The 20,445-nt window shown below is 39.1% G+C and overlaps 1 protein-coding gene across 3 annotated transcripts in view; it reads right to left on the bottom strand.

The window, feature by feature from the left end:
* Positions 1-20,445, bottom strand: part of lingo2 (leucine rich repeat and Ig domain containing 2) — a 197,436-nt gene that overhangs the window by 67,825 nt on the left and 109,166 nt on the right. For all 3 annotated transcript variants that reach the window (XM_029442022.1, XM_029442024.1, XM_029442023.1), the window contains exon 4: positions 15,248-15,334. The gene's annotated coding sequence lies outside the window, so the exon portion shown is untranslated. The remainder of the gene's footprint in view (positions 1-15,247; positions 15,335-20,445) is intronic.

Here is a 20,445-nt window from a genome sequence, read left to right as displayed (position 1 = left end):
TCATTGAAATGCACTTGAAAGGTTACACGTCAGGCACGTGGCTTACATAGACAATAATTATTCTTGAATCAATACAGCAGGACATGAAACATGTTTGTGTTTTTATCCCTCCCTTTTCCTTACTTCCAATGTGATAGGATATCTCTTTACAATGAATGGAAATATCTTACTTGGAACATTCCCCTGCACTTTACAACCCGTTTCCCCACATATCAATGTACGCTATAGCTTGAGCTGTCAGGGAGGTAATGAATAGCCGCAATGAATAGCAGGAGAAGTAAGATAAATAAAATAAAATATTGCTTTGGCCCTGGCTTTGTTCAAACTACTTTAAGTGGCACACACATCTTTCTGCTGTCAGCATAAGATCTGAGCGAGTAGAGCAGGTAGGCCGAATTATCAAGGTATTAATCATAAGGTTGGACGTTAAAGCATGTTGGAGCCCCTCAATCTCCATTCAGTCCCGCTGAATTCTTTGGACACTCCACTACTGATCATAAAATACTATTTCTATTTGATCAATTATTACTTTTCCTCTGTGTAATTGCTTGTATCCACCTCCTGCATTCAATTAAATGCAATTCCAGCAAAAGCACACCGCCATATCATCAGCATTATCTCTATGATGTCCAAGTGCTACAGAAACACGCTTCGCCTGCTAGAAGGTTTCATGGAGTGCTCACATGTTAAACTAAGGTTTCTCAAGATTTCATGTTACACCATTGCTTTTCTTAACAAGCTTTATATAAAAAAAAGGTATCTGGTACAAGAAGTTTAGTTATTATCAATATACTGCAATCAATGTTTCAAATATTGTAATTCTGTTAACAATTCACACCATCTGATGTGAGTGCATCTTGTAGAACAATGTTCATGTTGCAGGCTATTGGGGTGACCCACTTCTTGACCAATGTTTAACTTTGGTAAGCCAACAAGTCCTCCAGGGGGCTATCTCATAAACCTAAATGACTGGTCATTTTGCTCAGTACGCCTCGCTACAGTAATGTGACTGAAGTTAAAGGAGCTATGCTGAGTGTACGCAGCAGGATTTCCTTTGGGGTTATACACCTGAAGAGCTGCTCAGGGGTGTGTTGTTCTTTAAATGTAAGTTGGGTTGATCTGCATTGTAATAAATGACTTTCACATCAATTCATATGATGCAGTATCCAAGCAAGGCATCCCTCCAACACAGCTAACAAGTACTTTCAGTTGACATCATGTAGCATCATGTCTGTGTGGTACAATAACAAGTCCTGGGTTTGAACCTGTGTAATGTGTTGTGAGATTGCAGGTTCTACCTGTGTTGGCAAAGTAGGGGTGGATGAACAATTGATACACTTAAGAATTGCGATTACAACACTATTGACAGGAATTCCTTCAGATGTTCTGGTTTCTTTCAACACCAAAAACAAACTAATGGCTAAGTATTTCTCAGCATGTGTTAGTCGTATAGTCTGTTTCTAGTAGTATATGTTTGTCTGTAAGTAAATGTGTCCAGAAAAGAAATCAAACCAATTTAGAACCACGGAGTAAAGCAGCGTGAGTCTGTGTAACAATCATTTTCCATTCAAGGTAGATTTTTAGTTTGATTAGTTCTGATTTTGGAGCTTAAACATCTCGTTCTCCTTAAGAAACAAACACATCATCAAGGGAAGTGTTTCTCAGCTGTAATACAGAAACACATGACTACTTGAAATGTAGCTGTCGAACTGCTTACCACGTTCTGACAATCAAAAATAGGGTGAAACTGCATGCAGATTTACAGGTTTGAAACAAGTCCCATGTGGAGTGGATTAGATCATATTGAGTTCATAGTACGTAAAGGTTCTTTATGGTGCAGCTTTAATACGCTCAAGAAGCTCAGCGTACATCTGCCAGCTGACAAGCAGCCAAACAACAAAAATCACTGATCTGGACCTTTGACGACGAGCACTTATTTACTCACAATGATGCGTCATCAGTGCTTTCTTGAAGTTTAAACTTAGTCAAGCTTGCTAATTACATGTCATCGCCATGTTGACTCACATCATTTATCACTGGGTGAAAAAAGGAAAACAAATAATAATTGTTGGAGAGGGAATATTAGTCTGAGAGTTTTCAAGGACAAACCTAACAAGTACATGACAGCTAAACTATGTGGGAAAGAAAAATACACACTTTGCTAAAGTTAAAGCCAAACAAGGGTAAACCTGCTGCTTAATAAACACATTTTAGCCACTGAGTCACCTAAGACCATTGCCAATGTCAACAAGTTTGTATGATGTTTGTGCCAAGCACAGTTTGAGCAACCGAAGCACCCCAGCAGAGAAAAGTCTTGGCAGCATTTGAGCATTAAAAAAAAGAGCTCTGCAAACAATGGCTCCGGCTCCGGCACGGGCCCAGGCCTGCAGTTCATCCCTAGAGGTGCACAGAACTTTTAATCTAATTAAAACAAGACTGGGAAAGACAAGTTGAAAGATAAGGGTGCCATAGAGAGTCGGCTGCCTTGGCACCACTGCTATTCATCCTTCTCAGTAGCGACTAAAGCTAGTTATTAAGACCTTGAGGGCGACAAGGGTTCAGCCAGAAATGGTTTACCAAGTGACAGCATTAAGTAGAGGCTTGGTTTGGCAGCTGCAGTTTGGATAAGACTGACAACCCAATCACAACAGCAGCACTGACAAAAACAGTGAGGAACAATCCATCTCTTTGGGTTTTACTTTTTCATGATGGAGTAGAGTAGACAACCAAAACATAAACAACCAAAAACAGCAAAGAGAATACAGAAGGCACCTGTCCTCTTAATATATTCCTGGGGCGTGATGGAAAATAACACATATTGGGTGAAATGGAATGGCAGTAAACAGATCTTTGTTGTAAACAACAATTTGTTTCTGGCCTAAATATTGTGTAGGATACACAATGGTGTTGTTATTAATATGAAGTACTTGATTATGTATTGTACAAAATCTTTGTTTATGGCTTAATCTGCGTCCGCTTGAACATGTTGGTGGTGATGAAAGGCATGGGGTGGATAGGAAAGGTAGACGGAGGTTTTAACAAGATGGTATTTCATTCCCTCCTGAACGCATATCAGTAAAGAAAAAATAACACTGGCGTCATCAGTTTTCCTTGAGGCTCAGGAAATCCCTTTATTTGAGTTATTTATGCCCGAAGAGCCAACCAGGTCCAAAATGAATCTTAAAAGTTTGTGATAGAATGTTTTATACGCTGGATATAAAAAATGTGTTTCCGCTAGTGAAAAGATGTATGTGTAGATGTTGTTAAAAGCCCCCATGAGTCCAACCTAATAGTACCTGCATGACTAAACAAGGAAGGAGAAAAAGCACCGCACAAAGCAATATGTGAAGTATGTGAATACGTTGGTGAATACATTAAGAGTTAATCACCGTATGCAGACTAAAAATGAATATAAGAAGTAGGGCTGTCCAATTAACGCGTTCATTTCGATTAATTAATCACAGAAAAAAGAACGCGTTAAAAATATTAACGCAGATTAATCGTGCTCCTAGATGCCCCTGACTTTTGGCCCGACAGCACGGAGCACGGAGCTCTGACAGCACCCGTCCCCGGCGCCCGTCCCCCCGTTGCTCGGAGCTCAGAAAGCACAGAGCACTGACAGCCCCCCCCCCCCCCCCCTTGCACGGAGCTCTCACAGCAAATATTGTTATATGCGATTAATCACAAAGCTTGTAATTAATTAGATTACTTTTTGTTATCGCTTGACAGCCCTAATACGAAGGTAATGTGCTGTTATTAGTTGTGGGCCGTCAAGCAATGCGTTTCTGGTCTACGCCACAGCCAAAAGGTTAGGTTGCATCTTACTGACACGTGGCATTATAGGCATGACCGCGTGTAACTCGTCTTAATTAAGTAAGAAATGCTCGGATGAATGCGCTAAAGACGGACTACAAAAATTAGAATGCAAGGTTTTTAATAAAAGTTGCTGGTGATCAGTTAATTGGCAGTCACAGTTTCTTTGAGTTGCACTGTACTTTTGAAGTATATGTACTGTTTGTTCAATCATTTATTTTTCCACATTTAATCACATGTTAAAAGGACTCTATTGTTCCCATCACAACATGTATATGTTGGATTTAAAAAGAATAATACAATACAATAATACATACAGTCCAACGAGGACGATTATGATATTTTCCCAAGGGATGAAACACACTATGGCTCAGAGACAGTACTTATGATGTTCAACAATAGTTGGCAATCCTAATTCCACAGACAAAGACCCATCATTCGTTGTATTCCTCAACACTCTAAGATAGTTCCAAGCTGTGGAAATGGCTTTCATGTATTGCTTGCCAGGAGGGTCATGCACAGCAGGTAATAATTCCTTTACAGTATGTGGTAATAATTAAAAATCTTCCTTGTGCAGCTGTGGGGATGTTTGCTGTCCCATCAAAAACCCCTCCTGCGTTCTGACACATCTCATTATGGTGCTTCTACTTGTTTGTGAAAACAATAGTGACAACAGCTCATATACCGCGGCATACAAACACAGTATATATTAATATGAATGAGCTCGACGGTCACTTTCTGAAAGGTCTTTCAAATCCTAATGTGATGTGCATTACTATTTTAATACGATGCTAGATTTTTATTCTTTACTGCATTCAAGCCCTCCCCATGTATTCCTCAATATGACTTAAATAAGTGTGAATATAAACAATTAGGGTCAAATCTCAAATGCATTCATCCAAGCATTGCAAACTTAATTAAGAAGGCTACCCACAGATGTGCGTATCTGCCACATGCCAGTGAGATGCCACACATTTCACCTTTTAGCAGTGGCTCGGACCAGAAAGCGCAGCGCTCATCACCCCATAAGTACTGATATTGTATAACACTCTCATGTTCATTTTATGTCCATGCAGAGTGACTAACTTTAAATCTCCTTCCCACCGAAATGTAACAGCGTCCACATGGAGCTTTCCTCAAAGCAGTGGAGCGTGTTTGCCCTTTGACACTTATCCTGCTGTTTGCAGGACTTAGAGCCTTAATTATGATGATGACACTGGTGATGATGTTCATTTGTTTAGAAATAAGATAATAAGCATGGAACATCATTATAAGTTCCATGGCTTTTCATTTGAGCCACCGATAGTGAGAACATCCCAACTGCAGTCAATTACTGTGCTGTCTGCAAGTTACATAGTGACCTTATCCAAGCTGACAAATGGCCAATTTCTTCACACCCCTCTGCATCCCAGCATGCTTTGCCTTCTCTTATTTACTGCTTAGGTTTTAAATGCCACATTTGTTCCTGCTTATTCCCAAAGAGGCTTCTATTGTTACATTTTTCTTTTTCATTAAGTCCACTTGCTTAAGAGTATTTCTTTATATGGATTTCATTACCGTTCACTGTCAAAATGGTCTATCTGAATGTCTGTCATTCTATTTATCTACCAAAAACAAAAACAAACAAAGCCTGTCAGAGTAAGAGACAATATATATATATATATATATATTTATTGTATTTTGTTTTATGATTTAGGTGAATGGCCTCTTTGAAAATAAATGGAAAGTGACTAATAAACAAAAAATATGTCAATTCGGCAGGCAAACCTAATACAGTTTACGATGAGTGCACTGTGTGATTTTTATGGTAGAGTAAACCGTAATCACTTGTACCAACAAACTGATAATGGCCCTGGCCTGGCAGTGTTCCTAGTCCATCTCTTTGGGGTAATGACCCCTCAGAGCCACTGAACTTGCCGTGTGTGCTTATGCTACACTTTTTGTATTTTAACTGTTCTTTCCGGCCCACACGAGGTCAGGTTCACCTTCAGTCAGGCGTAACAATGAAGTCCACTCCCTCACCGAGCCCCATCACTCAAGACCATTTCCACTCCCGATTGAACACATAAAATGCAGTCTTATGAGCCACCTGCATCGTATATTTCCCTGTAAATGGGCCGAGGACTCAGTCCATGTAAAGCGGAATCATGAGGGTGTTGGGAGAGAGAGGTTCTTCCTCCTGTTTTAAATATGCTAAATTACAATGTACCAATATTGTTTTGGGTGCAGTGCCTGCTGAGATCAAAGTGTGTGTATTTTCAATTTTCCACAATGTATGCATCAATTCTGTCTTTGTTGTAGTTCAAGGATCAATGTCTTTGCATAGCCTGCCAAGGTTTTACATACAAATGGATATGCATTTCATCAGAGGCATCAGAGCACAGGGTCAGCCAGGGTGCAAGAGTTCCTGGAGCAGTTGTGTGGGGGCTCAGACACTTGCTCAAGGGTACTTAGTGGTGGATAGTGGCATCATAAATGCAATGTCGTTCAGTTGCAAGCTCACAAATGCTCCCTTCTGTCACGGATAGAGATCAAACCAGCTACCCTTAGGTTTCTGGTTGGCCTGCCTTCTTGTAGGCATTCCTGCCTACAGAAAGTAATAGTCCAACAGGAGGTTTTATAACCATTCATATACCTAATAATGGAATTTGTGAAACACATGTGGATGCAACATGGCATGGCATCCGTGACATCCCCCAAAGGAAATGTTTTAAAGTCCGGATTAGAGCGGAAATTATTATTTGATTAATCATTTAGTCAATCTATGGAACATTTATTAGCTACAATTCTGATAATCGTAATATTAATTATTCAAGCGAAAATGGCAAACATTACTGGTGCTAGCTTCTTAGACGTCAAACTGTGCTGGCTTGCCTTTACATTTCCGTAGTTTCTTACATAATGTTAAAATGAGTAAGAAGGAATGAAGCAGAGGTGGCATGACGAACAACTAGCAGCACCTATCAGTTAAGAAAACGGTGTCCATATTATATTTATCTCTATCTGTTTAGCTTACATATATATATAAGTATTGTGTGGTCGACACTATTACATTACACTATCTAAAACTAAAGTCTCCTTTCAGGAACGTTACCATTTAAAAACCAAGTAACACACATTCTCATCTAGGATGTTTGGTCCAGTAAAGTAACCACAGATTTTCTGTTGGATACTGAACAGCTCCAGTGAAGCAGAGGCCCTTAAGTGCCTTCTCTCACCTTGTTGTGTGTGTGTGTGTGTGTGTGTGTGTGTGTGTGTAATTCTTGGACAGGGGCCATCGGATATGTGAGACTGAAGGTTGATGGTCCAGTGCTCCTGCCCAGGAAACTGCCTCCCTCTCAATCACCTTATTCAAAGAGCTGTAAGCTTGTTAGGTGCAGTATTGCTCCTCTCAGTCTAATTTCCTGCATGACATAGGCTTGTTTGTTTCATTGCGGTTGCTCCATTGGCCATTTACCTATCAGCATTTCCAGCCGGTCACAGTGCATTCACCAGCATAGGGTTTCTTTACACGAGAGTTACAGAGGAAATCTATTTTGCTGGCGAAACCCTAGCATGTCTATTTCCATGAACTTCTTTTTAAAAAAATAACATGCCCATGTTTTCTGTGGTGCTGCTATGAATTTAAATTGTCAGCATTATATATGCTGACCAAGCATGACCACTTGAATCTGCATTATCGCTTCACTCTTCCATCTTAACACATGCGCTGCTCTGATGCTTGTGTTTGACTGGAGGCGTTCTGGGGTCAACAACTGCATAACAAGGAGCGATTGTTGTGATACGCTTATAATCTTTCTTTGTTAAATTCTGCCTATATAATATATATATATATATATATTTATATATATATATTTATATATATTTTGCATTGCCCTCTCTCGGTAACTTTATCTGTATATGGCCACATCCCTCACTTCCATTGATCTGTATCCCCAATCCTTTTTAACTGTGTTGTGACAAAATGTTGCATAAAACATTTATTTTCCCTGCATTTCCCCTTCTTCCAATCCTCTTGGCCATTGTAGGCAGCAGTGTCATGGTTGCCATTACCTCATCCACCTTCTAAGCCCCAATCATCATCTGCTGCTGCTGATATAATTTGGTATAGCTAAGGTCTTAGAGGATGTATGTGGCGAGGAACGGATAGAGAGAGAGCGAGAGAGCGAGAGAGAAGAGAGAGAGAGCGAGAGAGAAGAGAGAGAGCGAGAGAGAGAGAGAGAGCGAGAGAGAGAGAGAGAGCGAGAGAGAGAGAGAGAGAATACACAAAGCTTATTGGGGTTGGCTTTCCTCATTTAGAATTCACGATTTGCCTTCATAAACAATATTACATGGTTTCTGCCTTAAATTGGGTTAGGTATGTTTTGTATAAATTAAGAGCGCCCGTGAATGAACATAAACAAAATATCTTCTGTAGGTTAAGTGTATACATGTGCTTGTATACTATGAATGTAAATGTGAGTGAATGTGCAATGAATGTATAATTTAGTAAGTGGGGAGGGAAAAGGAGAAAGAGAAACACAGAGCCGTCGGATAGACCACATTTACCCGACTATATTTATGCACTTCTGCACTTCTGCACTTTTGCTTCACATTTCATATATCTTCGTTATTTCTTTGTCCAAAACTCACAAACACTGCACAGACTCGAAGTTTGCATAAAGCCCCATGTACACACAGATCACGGCATCCACAAATAATTGAGCACACATAAATTAAACATCGAAGTTGAGTTTGCGATAGCCGCTCACAGTTGGCCAACTAAGATGCCTCGTTCTCCACTTCCAAGACTTAATTAGAAGCCTTGCATTTCCTGTACGGAAAACAACAGAAACCCCCCCCCCCCCCAAACAAACGCAAGGGGAGGAAAGCCACAGGGAGCGCAGCCTTTGATTTCCCACATTGCACTCTGTTATTACAGTTTTCTATAATTGTGGGCTATGTGGGAGGACAAAGCCTTGAACAGGAACATCTAATAAACACCTGGTTGCTTCCCTCTTTTATTCATCTCTGGTATCTTCAAAGGTTAGTTCGCCGCACCATCTCCTTACAAGCCTCGCATTCTTTCATGCATATCGGTTTGCACTTATGCAGATGCAGCAAAACATTGCCTGATAACCTTAGTGAGTGCCAACATGGAGGCTCAGTGGAGAGTTAGTTGTGTGCAAACAATGTCCAAATACATAAATATACTCACATAGCTGTGATGCGGTGTGGGTCTGTTCAGAGATATAACATGGGCTGCAACTCATGATGGTGCTACGAATCTATCAGTTATATCATATATTTGTTATTTGATCAGTCAATATATTCATTTATTAAATCATCACATCTAATTGGCTATAATCTTGGAAGAATACTAAAATGATTATGAAACATGATTCATCTAGTCTTTGGACTGGTTGGGTAAGTAAGTAGGAGTGGGCTACATGGACAAAATGCTCTAAACCGTTGAAAATGTATATTTACTGTATGTCTAATCCAATAAATTAAATCCCTAGCATAAACATCTGTCAGGTTCACAAGTGCATATTGTCTCATGGAATATATTTCATATCATCCACCACGACTATAAATGGACAAATGTTCTGGAAAATTGAGCAACACAACACAAACACATCGTGAAACACAGATTACATGTTGCGTACACAAACAACTGAAGGTTAATGTTCTGCACGCATGTGTTTGTCATATGTAGGGGTTACATAACAGATGTGATATGTCTTAACAAGGAAAGATAATGGTTTTGTTTTACTTTATTTACATCATTTAGTCTCTTCAATGACTTCTGTTAGTGTGATGATACAATAAAAATACAAATTTGACTTTTTTTGCGTAGCCTCTTGGTGAAATAGTCATGGAGGTAATTCAACCTGTGATGTCCCTGATATGAGACAATCCATCTAACCGGGACACAAAAGTACATGTCCTTCTGCTAGCTCATTCTTAATTATGGCTTTGGTGATATTGAGACTGACATTTAAGATCCTATCACGCCTGTGTTTTTGTGAAAGACCTGAATGAGGCCCATCTGGTCTAAGTAGGGCACCGGGGATGACAGTGCGCCAGCATGTTAATATGTTCTCTCTGAGATGAGAGCCGCGGTGTTACAGAGATGATGGTTATGGCGCTCCCAGTCACGTTCACTCACTTAGCAAACCATGTCTCCTCTTGATCAGTCTTGACAGTAACAAAAGGGGTGAATATTCTCTAATCAAGGCCAAAAATTCTGATCACTGCTGGCATTTCCCTAATCAGCTCATAATAGCATTTTGAGGACAGTGTCAGAGGATAATAGAAGGTTAGCCATACTAAGATGACGAGTTTCTTTCAAAAATGGCCAATCCACCTTGTGAAAGATGCGACACCTGCTCTAAAAATACTGGTGGGACAGAGTTAATTGGCACGAGGGCCCCGAGAGAACTCTCGAACGCCTGACAGATGAGAATTGAGAAGAAGTTGCATAGTAAGCTTAATATCTAAGTATGATGCATCTCTATTTTAGTAAAGGCAGGTGACACTTAACACAAGCTTTACACTATACTGTGTATACTAACGTGTTTTAGCAATCAACACGACCACCTGTTATCGTTGTTACTTATGTTCCTATACACATGAATAAACCTTTACTTACATACTTATTGAATATTAACTGTTGCAGTCTTCCAGTTAGTATACATGTTAATATTAAATAGTCATTCAGAGTTCATGGGAAGGTTTCTGAAGCAGTTTAAGACACGTGCTGTCATAGCAACCTGTCCGGTGGTGTGTGTTTGATACAGTATTCATGTTATTTGTCACAAATTATTCCAAAAATCTAAATCACAAAATACTTGGTAGAACGTATACAGTTCCACACACAACAACAAGACAGCATCATTTGGCATTTGCCAGACTTTTAAATGATATGTTTGGACGGAGAAATTAATGATAAATTCAATAAACTTGGTGGAATTATGATTTTATTACCAAGAATAATGAGGCATGTGAGCAGCAGACATTATACTGGACAAGATGAATGCTGTGTTTTCCATTCCAATGAATGTGTCTTACCACAATTTGGGGAGGGGGGGGGGGGGAACAGTCCATGCCTAGCGGACCACCTCATTATAAAGAAAGAAACAAGTTTAATATCTAGTCAGTGACAAGAATTAGAATGTTTCCAGTAATCACTATGAAATGAAACACTGGTGGATTCCAGGACAGCACATTCATTGTATTTCCTATGTATCATCTCCGCTGCATCCTTCACTAAATAACATTTGTTCTCGAATCAAGAGGGTGCCTTTGTTTCCAAGCTAAAAGAAAGGAGCTGCGAGCAAAAACAATCATATTCATAATAAATCAGAACTAGGTACGGAGCATCGTTGCTAGTTTATCCCCGTCTTCTATCTGCAGTAAGCAGGCTTTCCTCTCCAAACCAGTCTTCTTACTGTGTTCTCCCTTTGAAACCGCAGCCAGGCTTTCCACTACGTCTCAGTGTGCTGTCAGAGCCTACCTCTTTCAGAGAGATTATTTTCTGCTTTCATATCTCAAAGTAAGCAGCCAGATCTAATAATACTGGGTCCAATTGATGTTGAGGGAAAATGCAGCACTTCAATTTAGAAAAAACAACAACAAATACAAAAAAAAACTGAAATCATGTCCTCTATCTGCAAATGTCAGCACGAGAGTCTCTAATCCCTCCAGGTAAACACTCATATTCTTCCCTTAACCATAATTAAAAGCTCTGTCACAGTTCTTTTTGTGTAGCTTCACAGGGAATTAAATTTAGCAGGTGAGAATTTTGAGAGGCGTCTTTAAACGCAACGTGCGTCACGTGCCGCTCACCTCTTCTCCCAACTTAAAAGATGGGAAGGTGGTGTCGTTTTGTGCTGAGAGAGGACGTGGAAGCAGCACATGTCATTCCAGTGAGGGCCAGGTGGTGTGCTCACTTCTCTACTTTCTATGAGAAACTGAACATTTGCCAGGACAAACAGACAATAACGCCAGAGAAAGGACTCAAGACGGTGGAACATGAGGAATGTTTAGGGTCAACACGACGTGAAGCTAATAGGATGCAACATGCCTTGACTGATGTACTGTATTGAGTTAATTAATCACAATGAGCTACCTGGGGGATTGTTCACAGGAGGATGAATGGGTTACAAAAAGTACAAACACATTCAATCCTGCACGGGAGCTGGAACATGACAGCAACAGAGTGGTGGAGGTCACATGAGAGGCGTCAACATCTAAATAACCAGCCTTCTCAAAACACCCGTGTTTGTTCTCCTCATCTGCTCCTTAAATGAAGTGTTTCAACACTACACCAAACTACTTCAGAGTTATAATAACCATTATCTCCTCAGAACCAAACTTCATTTTACTCTGGACTTTATTTTTCCAATTACTCGTTGACGTGCACTTCGGTCAGATATTGTTAATCTCGTCTTCGGGGCAGTTTAAAGTCAATGCCCTTCCGTACTTAAAGTTAACTGATAGCAAAAGTGGATTTCCTGCCAATTCTGTTATTTCTAGGACAGTTATCAGGATGATATTTGTTGCACAAATGCACACCAAGTCTTTAAAATGTTATGCTGTCATGTCACAAATGTGAAATACGTACAAAGGGAAAGACAATATAGACAAGTTGCTTCACTTAGATGGAATAGACCAGGGGTCTTCAACGTTTCTCAGGCCAGGGACCCCCAAACTGGTGTAGCGTGGAGCAGGGACCCACTACTGTATATATTGTATAGAAGAGGCTTGAAGAGGTCCGTGCGACAGACCCTAATTGTTAGGCCGGGTTGTATTACAGGCTTAAAAGGCAGTTATTTCTTTAAAAAAAAGGCTGTTCTCTAAATGTGTATGATTGAACATTTGCTCATTCACAGATAGTGAAATTAAAACATAACAACAACAACAACAAACATCGGTATTTGCTGTTGGTCAAATTGTTTAATTAAACATCGGTATCAGCCCAGTATTCACAATTGCTGCATCCCTGATATATATATATATATATATATATATATATATATATATATATATATATATATATATATATATATATATATATATATATATATATATATATATATATATATATATATATATATACATATATATATATATATATATATATATATATATATATATATATATATATATGTATATATATATATATACATATATATGTATATATATATATATATATATATATATATATATATATACATACTAATAGATGCTGATCAACAAGCATGATGATGATATTGTAAATCAGTTAGAAGAAAAGAAGAACAATCTTAATTATAATCTCTGGTTTTTGCTGGTGGTATTGACTACCATGAAAACTCAGCCCCCATGATGCAACCTGCTGAAACTTCCACACAGTTGGTGATAACTACACATCCTTGGGAGTTTTGTTTTCCCCCCTTTCCTTTTAAATTGATTAGAGTTAGAGTTTACGAAGCATCGGAATTTAACAAGACTTCAGTAGGAACAGCGGCAGCTGGATGATCAGCCTGTGCCTCCAGATGTACATAACGTTGAGGACAGACACATCAAACTTTGTCTCAATAAAGCCCCCTCTGAAGAAACACAACATCTTCATTTAGATGCAAAACACAATCCCAATGCTCGGCTGGCTCCTCCCATGAGGGGCCAGGAGATTAAGATTTAATGGTGATACTGAGGGAACGACACTATCTGTCTGCAGCCCCCCCGTCTCTTCACACAACATCACCTCTGTTACTTTTCTATCTCTTTCTCTGCCCCAAACACAGATGCAGACGCACTTGCCTACACAGTCGTCGCTACGCTCAAGTTTGTGCATGCAAACATACATACTCTTACACATTTAGATACTCACACATGTTATCTACAATCTGACAAAAGCGTGGCTACTGGCAGATGAAGTCAACTGGAGTTTGACTTGTAAATTAAAACTCTTGTCAAGATGATCTTTTTTGATGCACGAATGCTGGCATTGGATTCAGAAATGATGGATCTGCACTCAACATGCCTGACAAAACAAACATGCCTGACGGGAATCCACTGTTCTGTGCTGTTTATCAGTGTAATGCACAGTGCGGATGTCATCAAGTCAGCTTTAATTAGATGTTTGTGACATATAAGACTGGCATCCCCTGAATGTCACGCATTTAACCGTTTCTATATCCTCAGTTAGTATATACTGTCAAACTAGATTATTGCATTATGACAAAAGATCTAGTCTCTGTCTCTGTCTGGCATTCATTATATTTAATGTTCTGTAGGTCTGCAGGAAGAACACGTATTATATTCAGTTGCAACCAGCTTTGCAGAATGTATGTACTAATGTTATCATGGTTTAAAATGTATCTGTAATGGCTTCCTCCATTCAACTGTTATTCTTTATCCCTTGATATTTGAAGAAGCATTAAGAATGGATGTTAATGAGCTTCCACTAGGATTCACAGGATCAGGTTATTTCATGAACAGAGCAGGTGATCTCATGTTTTATACACTTTACACATTGACACACAGAATACCTGTCTGGCACACATTTATCCTCTAATAAGCTAAAAATATTAAGTAAAAACATTTAATAAATGTGACTAAATGTCTGTTAAACACACAGGACTAATGCCAAACTAAATGATATGTTACGTGTGAATAAGTACATAATAATGAGTTTCTCTCAGGATAGCTTCCTATAATAGTCTAAAAGCAACACATGAAGAAAAGGTACTTGCAGTATTTTGCAATGCATCATCTTGAATGATTTATTGATCATAAGAGCTTTCTTTACAAGCTGCGAGGAGTTCATGGACTCATTGTAAAGTTAAAGGATGCTCCTGGTGTGACAGAAAAGCCAAGGTGACAATGTGAGCCCTTTTCCTTAGATGGCACACGCACTGCTGTTGTGACCTGCTCGTCCTCGCTGCATTGATGAGTTCAAGACTTTATTCAGCAATGATTTGTGTGTCAGCGGTCAGAGAGGCTGCGACAGGGGGCACTGACTTAACACTTGCAGGAGCACATAAAGACAATGAAGCTGGAAGACTTGAACAGGTTCAGTGTCACAGAGCTCAGCGTGTATATCCTGATTAAATGATCCACAATTCATTCATTGGCTTATGAGGTAATGGCATACTTATGTGTTTAAAAGTGGTCCTTGATTGGAGGACTCTGGTTAGTGAGGAAGTGTTTCTTACTCTCTGCAATGACCACAAATGGAGAAAGAAAGTGTGTCGGTTGGGTGAGAGCTACACAAGTAAGTTCAAGGTGGTCGCAGGTAGTGAGTGACATCATCGTGTCACCTGACCAACCAGAGACCACAGGTTGGGCTTTTCTTATGCTTAATGTTATTTGTAGATTTCTCTCTGCCTGACGCAAAAGTAATGAAAACGTTCAAAATGGAATTTGGAACAAAACAGCTAAGAGACTGTAAATGTTTGCTGCTTACCACTTTGAGAAGCAATCATCCCCTCAGCCATGGCATATTCTTCTCTCTCTTCTTTAGCTGTGGTGGTCCCTATTCTCCGTCTTTTGTCTAGAAGGAGAGGAGAGGGAAACAAAAAGAAAGATGACGGGTAAGTTTAAAAGCCACAACGAGGATCAATACCTAATGATTACAAATTCAAACATCTTGAAAACATAATGCTTGGAAATTAGAAGGACCTACAGTAGAAGAGACAAGGAATCGATACTAGAAACAGTGGCAGCACATCAGCAAAAGCTTTTGCCGTATGCTGAGTTTTCAAACCACATAAAGTAAATCAAATGATATATATCTATTATATTGTATTTGAAGCTAAGCAAGGCTTACACTGTCAGAATTGTACCGAGTCTTGGTTTTTTTTGTAGGAGAAGTTCCTGATCTTTTCGAGTCTCTAGCAAACAGTGTGACCTACGCAATGCACACTGGCCCCCGCCTGCTACTCTCTCTACTATAATGAGTCCCCTTATCCAGACTGCAGGAGGAAACACAGAGGATGGTGATTATGCAAAAGGCGTGCCTGAGTTGGTAATGCGACGATGAATAAGAAAGAGAGAAAGATAGAGAGAGAGAGACAGAGATAGAGAACAAGGAGACAGTTATCTCCAAGTCCAAAGGCAGAGAGATAACAAAAAAAGAAGTTTGATTCAGGACACACTTGTTAAAATCATTCTTGACACCCTGTGCTATTAGTACGCCATTAAGAGTTCAAGGACAATAGCTGTCCTGTTATTTGATCATTTATCCGTTGGATCCCCTTATTAAGCTTGAACCCAGTTTCTCACTATGGCCACAGAATATTGATGGGCTGTGAGAGGGGAGTTTTTTGTCTGTCCTTGATATCACAGAGAAGCCAAACGCATTTGACATTCCAGATTGAAAAATCCATCGTTGTCTTAATAACCTTAATATGACAATATTAGAAACAAATGATACGTACTAAAAGGTACTTATCTCGACACAGATTGTTTAAGCCATGCTAGCACTGCCGTGAAACAGATGGGAATTGTGTACAGGCGTTCATGGTCCCCAGAGTATGAATCCAAAATATTATGATGACTTTTAATGTAGCTCCACCAGCAGGACAAAGGGAATTATCTCAACGATGCGTCTTCTCAACTCTCACGGTCTGTTGACTTTTCCTTAGCGCCACCACAAGCTTGACTTTTTTGTCTTTGAACAAAATATCTCAACAAATATTGGATGGATTGCTATAAAATTTGGCACAAATATTAATACCCCACACAGGAAACATTGGAAGAACTTCGGTGATCCCTTGACTTCAGGCCACAAGGCTTACTGGCATTGGTATTTAGTTTAAAGCACCGCGGTGTATAAGTACACGACTCACTGAGCTCACTAGACTGTAGACTTATTAAATTATATACTTATAGACCTTCACTGTCCTCTTGCAGTGTGTCTATAGAGCTGTCACAAATGGCAGTCTATTTAATGTGCTTGGAAAATAAATTTCAGATTGAAATAGAGTAAATAATTGCATATAATGTGATTTAATTGACAATCTGTCATACTCAGGCTTCAGAAAAACTGTCACCAACTCCCCTGCCTGTCCACAACCTTGGCCTTGCATTGTAAGGATGCATTAGTATGCTATTTGCCACCTGGAATCAAGATGCACACCAATCAAGACAATAGTGTCTCCCCTTAATTATGTGACCATAAAGCGTCTTAATATGCAGGAGCACCTGGATGCTGTTATAGACATCAGAGCTTCATCAGCATTTGTTCTTAACTACCACAAGCCCAAACCCAGATAATCGCTACTTTATTGTGTAGTATGGTAAGGGACAGATTGGGAAATGGTATGTTTATCCCCCCCCCCCCCCCACCTTCCCATCTCACTGATAAGCTGAAAGAGAGAACATATAAAAGATTGTCAGCAGCAGCAGGATTCATTCATGGAGAGCAACACGTAGCTCAAGAGGTGAGGATCTCATATGTCCCAAGTATGCATGAAGGAGGACACTGTAGAAAGATTACATTTGAGTTATGTTTGAAAATCGTGATTGTTCATAGTAATAATACACAATAATAGTTCACTATACAAACATATTTCCATTTAAAGTGGGATGTGATGCCTGTGGGGTTGTAAGAACCGATCGTAACACTAGGAGTCGTTTGTTTTCCTCCAACACAACTCGTATTTTGTCTACATTGACCGCCATTTCCTCTATGAAGTAAACAAGCCTGCCTATCTGTCTTCATGCGGCACGCTGGACTCGCAAAGTCAGTAAAGCTGCTACGTAGCAACGTCTGGAAATGTGTACTTGTCAATGAAAAAAACCAATAAACTGATTATTATTGAATCATATTATTCAAGAACATCAACCACATTAAACTGTATGAAATTAATTTACAGCTTCCACAAACCTTCTGAAGTGAATTGTGATTATGAATATACATTTGTGTAAAGGTTTTCATAAATAGTTTTTTTCCCCTGTGAAATAAGCATGTGATAAGTTCTGACCCTCACAAAGAATTGAAATCAAGAACCGATAACAACCAAAAAGAACCGGAATCGATAAGCAGAACCGGTATTGGAACCGGAATCGTTACAATACTGAACACTAGATGCTGGTGTTGCTTCATGGTGACATTCTAAATATAATTTGAATAATGTTACAAACTCTTCACTGTCTGTAAATGAACTTGGCAAAGTCAATGTATGTTTTATAGTTTCCGGCCTGTTTGATACGGCTGTGACAACTGAAGCTCACTGTTGTTAACTATGTGGAAAACCTGAATCAAAATATTGCCTGACAGCAGTTACAAGGAGTAAATACCATCTGAAAGGCAAAGTTTAATATCACTGCAGCGGAAAAGAAAAACTACAGTCCTACGCAATGTGATGTTTACTGCATTCAGCAAGATGTTTTAATGGTAATACTTAGCCGAAAATGAGAAAAAATTAACTTTATGGCAAAATAACTCATCCTTCTGATCCAAATGCCTTCCCTTCTAACTAATGACACACAGCTAATAAAGCAGAACCAATTACTTTGCACAGCTGGGCATGTTTTATATGTTCCTTTCGATCGTGAGCATTTGATTGCTTGTAAATACACGCCTGATTTATACTTCTTTACAGTGTAAAACTCAGTGGGCCCAATGACAAGAAGGCAATTAATCACATTATTATGCCAATTAAGAAGTTAGTCTGCTCCACTGAAGGTAGAAACAAGCGAGGGAATTGAAGATGTGAGAGTGAGGGGCCTCCAGGAAGTTAAAGTGAGCCATTAAATTACTTCCACTCGTGCACATAGACAAGGTTTCACATGTATGTTGCCACCAAAGTGCAGTTTATTTATGAAGATTTGAATCCATTGGCCTCTGGTTAAATAACTATTTTTACATTTTTTGCTAATTGCATTCATTGTTAAAGGACATGGACATTTATCAGTGTCTGAGAAGACTGAGTATATACTGTTTCATACAACAACACGCCATGATATTCCATCTTATAATCAATGGAACAGAGAGAAATCACTATGTGCATGTGAAGTCTTATCTAATGACAGAATCACTTTTAACTTAACTTCAGCTTTCATTTAAAATTACTATAAATAAATGGTGTTGTCCAATGGTGTTTGGTGACCATTAAAGCATGTGGTAAATACAGAGCGAGCTGAACAGAGCTGTCGATTGCTAATGGAAGAAGCTACTAACTTTGTGCATCAACCTTTCAAGCCAACAGGGCGTAAGTAAAAAGATGGCTTTCTGGAGTCTTGCTGTAAGCTAACCAGGACCTAAGTACATTTGCTAACATGCAATCAATGAGCCCTCCACACAGTCAATGGTATAAGGTGATCTTTGCATCCATTTTTGGTAGCCTAAATGTTGTCTTAGAAAATAAATAACCAATCAGCAATGCCTACTACTAGCCAGCTATTACAGTATCGATGGCAGGTAGCCTGGCGTCACTGTCATTTCTAAAAACCATTAACATAGGTTACTGTCACGGTCGTTCTCTCGGCTAACAACGGTAAAACAGTAAAGATTATACTTTCATCAATTTACTACCAATACTACAGGTATTCAAAGCTTAAAATGTATTTAAAACCAAAAAGCCAAACTCGGGAGCTGACCTTGGACCAGCAATGCTATGACCTCCTGATATATATGGCAGCTTGACCTTTGCTTGACCCTCCATATAAATTAATGGTCAATTGTATCTCTGCAATTAATGTTTTTGTTGTTTTTATGCTGTCATCATTCATTGTGTTCAAACTGTTGCACATCCCTCTTATTCTCCAATACACACTTCAGGTGAAAGCAAACGGTAACTAAAAGCAGTAACATCATTGTTTCACCATAACAACCCACAAACTGCAAACAGACCAGCCTACATTCAATGTTCCAATGATCTTCAGACTGGAACTTTTGTGAATTTATGTTATCCTAACTAACATGTACCGGACCGCTCAAGAACTCTAAAGCAGCTTTCAAGTCCTATCGGGATGTTCTGTAAAAACAAACTGCCCTCTGGGTAAAGCTCTTCACATCAATCTTAGATGGGCAGTTTCAAGGATTTAACTGTTATTTACCACCTGGCATCAAATATTGTAGCAATGTGTCAACACAAGCAGCAATTCAAGGTATTACAAATCTAAGATATGATTTAGATTTGCACAAACACAATCAACTTTATTGATGTAAGACAACTTCATGCTGAAGCGATATCTGATGACAGACAGCCAATAAAATAAACAAGAATGTATACAAAAAAATTAAAATAGTGTGTCGAATGGACTTATATAACTTAAATGTCAAGATAATTGCCCAATTATATAAGATGTGCACTTTATGTGTATTCTTGTGTTGAAAGGAATATTTTTTTTATTGTGGGTGGGTGATAGCATTAAAGATAGCTTTGGTCATTAGTGTGAGAGCAGAACTGCCGGCAAAGTAAAGTAACAAAAGGCTCTACAGTGAAGTAAATGATGAAATGTGTATCAATCAATATAGTTTTGATAGCAACAACTGGTCAAATAAGTCCCAGGTTATTGCTGTCAGGATATCTGATAGCAGCACATGACAGAGTGATCTGTATGCACGCATGTGTTCATGTACCCAGATTCATTCACATTCTTAGTTTTCATTTTCTTCCATTGAATTCCAATTTGTAGTAATAACACTGAAGATGT

Source organism: Cottoperca gobio, chromosome 10 (assembly GCF_900634415.1).
Source record: "Cottoperca gobio chromosome 10, fCotGob3.1, whole genome shotgun sequence".
In the NCBI taxonomy this organism is placed as follows: Eukaryota; Metazoa; Chordata; class Actinopteri; order Perciformes; family Bovichtidae; genus Cottoperca; species Cottoperca gobio.
The sequence above is the reverse complement of the archived record's forward strand: the minus strand, read 5'-3'. Positions and strand labels throughout refer to the sequence as shown.